The following is a 6435-nucleotide window of genomic DNA, read 5'->3' as shown; positions in this document are numbered from 1 at the left end:
TTTATGGTCTTGCAATTTGAGCATAATAGTTTCTTTAGAAACGACCTTAAGGAACAAAAAAGCTTTATGAGTTATATAAATAAAGAGCTCGATGATATGTCTAAAGAATTTCATGGTTTGAGATCCCAAATTGCTTGCCTTGAGAAGTTAAGAAGTTTCGGATAAGCGGGCTACCTTAGTTAATAAGATGGCCGCTAAACCGGAAGACCATGATAATAAAGATGAAGATCTAAAAGTTATTGATGTGTCCCCTACTAAATCTTTGTTTTGCAATATGAATCTTGATAATGATGGGACTGGATATGATCCACCTTTACCTAAAAGGCGTTCCAAAAATTCATAGTTTTTAGATCTTGATGCTAAATTTGATAAAAGTGGGATTGAAGAGATCAAAAATATAGATGTTAATGAACCTACTATTTTGGATTTCAAGGAATTTAATTATAATAGCTCCTCTTTGATAGATTGTATTTCCTTGTTGCAATCCGTGCTAAATTCTCCTCATGCTTATAGCCAAAATAAAGATTTTACCAAACATATCGTTGATGCTTTGATGCAATCTTATGAAGAAAAACTTGAGTTGGAAGTTTCTATCCCTAGAAAACTTTATGATGAGTGGTAACCTACTATTAAAATTAAAATTAAAGATCACGAATGCTATGCTTTGTGTGATTTGGGTGCTAGTGTTTCCACAATTCCAAAGAGTTTGTGTGATTTGTTAGGTTTCCGTGATTTTGATGATTGCTCTTTAAACTTGCACCTTGCAGATTCCACTATTAAGAAACCTATGGGAAAAATTAATGATGTTATTATTGTTGCAAATAGGAATTATGTGCCCGTAGATTTTATCGTTCTTGATATAGATTGCAATCCTTCATGTCCTATTATTCTTGGTAGACCTTTACTTAGAACGATTGGTGCAATTATTGATATGAAGGAAGGAAATATTAGATTACAATTTTTGTTAAGGAAAGGCATGGAACACTTTCCTAGAAAGAAAATTAAATTGCCTTATGAATCTATTATGAGAACCACTTATGGATTGCCTACCAAAGATGGCAATACCTAGATCTATCCTTGCTTTTTATGCCTAGCTAGGGGCGTTAAACGATTGCGCTTGTTGGGAGGAAACCCAATTTTATTTTTATTCCTTGCTTTTTGCTCCTGTTTAGTAATAAATAATTTATCTAGCCTCTGTTTTGGTTGTGTTTTTTGTGTTTAATTAGTGTTTGTGCCAAGTAGAACCGTTTGGAAGACTTGGGGGAAGTCTTGTTAATCCTGCTGTAAAAAACAGAAACTTTAGCGCTCACGAGAACTGCTGCCATTTTTATTTGGAAAGTTATATTTAGTTAATTCTTTTTGCAGATTGTTAAAAGATAAATTCTTCGCATCCATCAGTTTATTTTAGAATTTTTGGGGTTCCATATCTTGCGCTAGCTACATATTACTACAGACTGTTCTGTTTTTGACAGATTCTGTTTTCCGTGTGTTGTTTGCTTATTTTGATGAATCTATGTCTAGTAAAATAGTTTATAAACCATAGAGAAGTTGGAATACAGTAGGTTTAACACCAATATAAATAAATAATGAGTTCATTACAGTACCTTGAAGTGGTCTTTTGTTTTGTTTCGCTAACGGAGCTCACGAGATTTTCTACTTTAAGTTTTGTGTTGTGAAGTTGTCAAGTTTTGGGTAAAGATTTGATGGATTATGGAACAAGGATTAGCAAGATCCTAAGATTGGGGATGCCCATGTCAGCCCCAAGATAATCTAAGGACACCTAAAAGCCAAAGCTTGGGGATGCCCCAGAAGGCATCCCCTCTTTCGTCTACTTCTTTCGGTAACTTTACCTGGAGCTATATTTTTATTCACCACATGATATGTGTTTTGCTTGGAGCGTCTTGTATGATTTGAGACTTTGATTTTTAGTTTACCACAATCATCTTTTCTGTACACACCTTTTGAGAGAAACACACATGATTCGGAAATTATTAGAATACTCTATGTGCTTCACTTATATCTTTTGAGTTATATAGTTTTGCTCTAGTACTTTACTTATATCTTTTAGAGCACGGTGGTGGATTTGTTTTATAGAAACTATTGATCTCTCATGCTTCACTTAGATTAGTTTTTGAGTCTTAAATAGGATGGTAATTTTCTTAAATAATCCTAATATGCTAGGTATACAAGATTAATAATAAAATTCTCTTATGAGTGTGTTGAATACTAAGAGAAGTTTGATGCTTGATGATTGTTTTGAGATATGGAGGTAGTGATATTAAAGTTGTGCTAGTTGAGTAGCTGTGAAATTGAGAAATACTTGTGTTGAAGTTTGCAAGTCCCGTAGCATGCACGTATGGTAAACGTTATGTAACAAATTTGAAACATGAGGTGTTCTTTGATTGTCCTCCTTATGAGTGGCAGTCGGGGACGAGGGATGGTCTTTTCCTACCAATATATCCCCCTAGGAGCATGCGCGTAGTGCTTGGTTTTTGATGACTTGTAGATTTTTGCAATAAGTATGTGAGTTCTTTATGACTAATGTTGAGTCCATGGATTATACGCACTCTCACCCTTCCATCATTGCTAGCCTCTTCGGTACCGTGCATTGCCCTTTCTCACATTGAGAGTTGGTGCAAACTTCGCCGGTGCATCCAAACCCCGTGATATGATACGCTCTTTCACACATAAACCTCCTTATATCTTCCTCAAAACAGTCACCATACCTACCTATTATGGCATTTCCATAGCCATTCCGAGATATATTGCCATGCAACTTTCCACCATCCCGTTTATCATGACACGTTCATCATTGTCATATTGCTTTGCATGATCATGTAGTTGACATCATATTTGTGGCAAAGCCACCTTTCATAATTTTTCATACATGTCACACTTGATTCATAGCATATCCCGATACACCGCCGGAGGCATTCATATAGAGGCATACCTTGGTCTAGTATCGAGCTGTAATCATTGAGTTGTAAATAAGTAGAAGTGTGATGATAATCATTTAATAGAGCATTGTCCCAATAAAAAAAGAGAAAGGCCAAATAAAAAAATGAAGGCCCACAAAAATAAAATAAATAAATAAATAAAAAGGGACAATTCTAGTGTCCTTTTTTCCACACTTATGCCTCAAAGTAGCACCATGACCTTCATGATAGAGAGTCTCGTGTTTTGTCACTTTCATATACTAGTGGGAATTTTTCATTATAGAACTTGGCTTGTATATTCCAACAATGGGCCTCCTTAAGTGCCATAGGTCTTCATGAGCAAGAAAGTTGGATGCACACCCACTAGTTTCTTTTGTTGAGCTTTCATACATTTATAGCTCTAGTGCATCCATTGCATGGCAATCCCTACTCCTTGCATTAACATCAATCGATGAGCATCTCCATAACTCATTGATTAGCCTCGTTGATGTGAGACTTTCTCCTTTTTGTCTTCTCCACATAACCCCCACCATTATACTCTATTCCACCCATAGTGCTATATCCATGGGTCACGCTCATGTATTGCGTGAAGGTTTATAAAGTTTGAGATTACTAAAGTATGAAACAATTGCTTGGCTTGTCATCGGGGTTGTGCATGATGAGAGCATTCTTGTGTGACGAAAATGGAGCATGACTAAACTATATGATTTTGTAGGGATGAACTTTCTTTGGCCATGTTATTTTGAGAAGACATAATTTCTTAGTTAGTATGCTTGAAGTATTATTATTTCTATGTCAATATTAAACTTTTAACTTGAATCTTTCGGATCTGAATATTCATGCACAATTAAAAATAATTACATTGAAATTATGCCTAATAGTATTCCACATCAAAAATTCTGTTTTTATCATTTACCTACTCGAGGACAAGCAGGAATTAAGCTTGGGGATGCTTGATACGTCTCCAACGAATCTATAATTTTTGATTGCTCCATGCTATATTATCTACTGTTTTGGACATTATTGGGCTTTATTATACACTTTTATATTATTTTTGGGACTAACCTATTAACCGGAAGCCCAACCCAGAATTGCTGGGTTTTTTTTCCTATTTTAGGGTTTCGAAGAAAAGGAATATCAAACGGAGTCCAAACGGAATGAAACCTTTGATGTTAGTGACAAGGGTCTTAGGAACCCAAATAGACCATTCAATGTACTCATAAGAAGAATAAAAAAATGGCATAAACATGCCCATCACTAGCATGGAAAAACACATACGAAGGGTTAAAGTCGCCGGCTTTGTTGGAAGGGGTGGGATTGTCCTTCTTGACACCACTACCCTTCCCATGGTTCTCCTTCTTCTTATAAGCACCCTCTCCCTCCTTCCCAAAAGTTTGCTTGAGAGGAGGAGGTCGTTTGGCCTTGTCATTCTTCTTCTTCTTGTAGGACTTGGGTCCAAACCCAATTCCCTCCTTGCCCACAACTTCCTTTTGATTGTTCAAAAGGTCGTTGAGGTTCTTCTCACCTTGCATGCAAGACACAAGGCCTTTCTCAAGTTGCTCCTTAAACTTTGAATTCTCCTCCACAAGATGCGCATGCTCACAACACGGGTTAGTAGCATTTGCATTATCAATTAAAACCATATGAGGAAATGTGGCTTTCTCCTTGGTTAGCTTCACTTGGAGTTGATCATGAGACTCCTTGAGGCTAGCATGAGCACTCTTCAAGGCCTTGTGAGCCTTGTCAAGTATATCAAACTCCTCCTTGAGCCTAGCATGATCAACCCCAAGTTTAGCTTTCTCGGAATTTTGCACATGAGATACAACAAGAGCATGATCAAGATCTTTCTTTAATTTAGCATGATCATCATTGTGTGACTCCTCAAGAGCCAAACGATAACCACGCTCTTCCTCAAGCGCATTAGAGAGATCCAATATCTCATCAGCATAGTCACGACTATGCCCTCCCATCTTAGAGATGGTTTCTTCATGAGCCTCGATCATGTCATTGGCTTCACCAAGTTGTTCCAAGAGAGCAACGAAGTGATTCTTGGGTTTACCCTTGAGCTTACTCATAAAAGACTCAAATTCATTTTATTCCTCCTTCGACCCCTCACTTTAATCAACGCCTTCCATCAAGGAAGGATTAGTAGTGATGGTGGTTTTGATGTTGGGGATTACCTTGTTGGTGGCTTTGGCCATGAGGCACTTGTCGGTGATGTTCTCGTTGGGTGAGTCGAAGAGGGACACCCATAGAGTTGTTGCAATGGCAACGGAGGCCATGGCAACCGTCTCACTGTCTTCATCATCCTCATCCTCATTGTACTCTTCTTGTGCCACCAACCCCTTGGGAGGAGTCTTCTTGGCGAAGTTGTTCTTGTTGGGGAAAGACTTGGCCTTGTCTTTTCAGATACGCTTGCCACCATTGTCTTCCCTCTTCTCGTACGGGCACTCCGCAACAAAGTGGCTCACATTTCCACAATTATATCATGTTCTCACGCGTTGCTTGCCCTTGGCACCACTTGAGTTGTTCTTGTTGAAGTTGGGCCTTGAGTTCTTCTTACTCCAAAATTGCCATGAAGCAAGAGCCATGTGCTCATGATAAGCATATTTTGTATCTTCGGGGCAACACTCTTGTTCTTACTCTTCACCCTCTTGTTCCACACTAGCCTTGGCCTTCAAATCAAGGTTGGGCGTCTTTTCTCATTGAGAATGCAACACCGCATTGTCGGCTGTCTTGCCCAACATCCTCATTGCAACAAACTCATCCAACACTTCACTTGAGGACAAGGCGTGACATGGGCTTATGGTAAGGCATCATGGCCTTGAGAAACTTGCGCTTGATCCAATTTTCATCGGTATCCTTGCTCCCGTGATCCCCGAGTGAGACCGTAGAGTGGTTAATATCTGGTAAAGCTCTCGAGGTTCTTCATCTTCATTCATTGCAAACTTATTGGCTTCATCTTGCACCACTTCAAAATTTGAGCGTTGAATGCTTGCGCTTCCCTTGTAAATGGAAACAACATGTTGCCATGCTTCCTTGGCAGCGGTGAAAGGACAGAGATGCGCAATGTCTTCAGGTGGAATTGCTTCTTGGAGAATGAAGAGAGCGGACTCGTTGAATTGATGATCTGCGGCTTCTCTAGGAGTGAAGTTGCTTGGGTCATGCAGGTAGAAAACTTGCTCAATAATTCTCCAAATATTAGTAGAACTATGATTTAAATGACGTTTAAAGCGGTAGACCCAAGCGGCAAAATCCTCATTTTTCACAAGCTTCGGAGGAGGACCAACATGATTCATATGCGTGGAGGGAACCGGTCCTCCATAAGTAATTGGAGGTTCAATATGGGAAAAGATGCCATTTCCACTTCTACCACTAGTCAAAGGAACTTGATCACTACTAGCTTCCCCCTTGTCGGAGTTAGCATCCATCACCTTGTTAGTGGGATCGGCCACTTCCAACGGTGCGGTGGAAACCTTAAGACCATCAAGAAAATTCT

This window comes from Triticum urartu, chromosome 1A, assembly GCF_056163025.1.
Source record: "Triticum urartu cultivar PI428250 chromosome 1A, HENAU_Tu73, whole genome shotgun sequence".
NCBI classification, from domain to species: Eukaryota; Viridiplantae; Streptophyta; class Magnoliopsida; order Poales; family Poaceae; genus Triticum; species Triticum urartu.
This window is presented reverse-complemented; position numbering follows the sequence as displayed.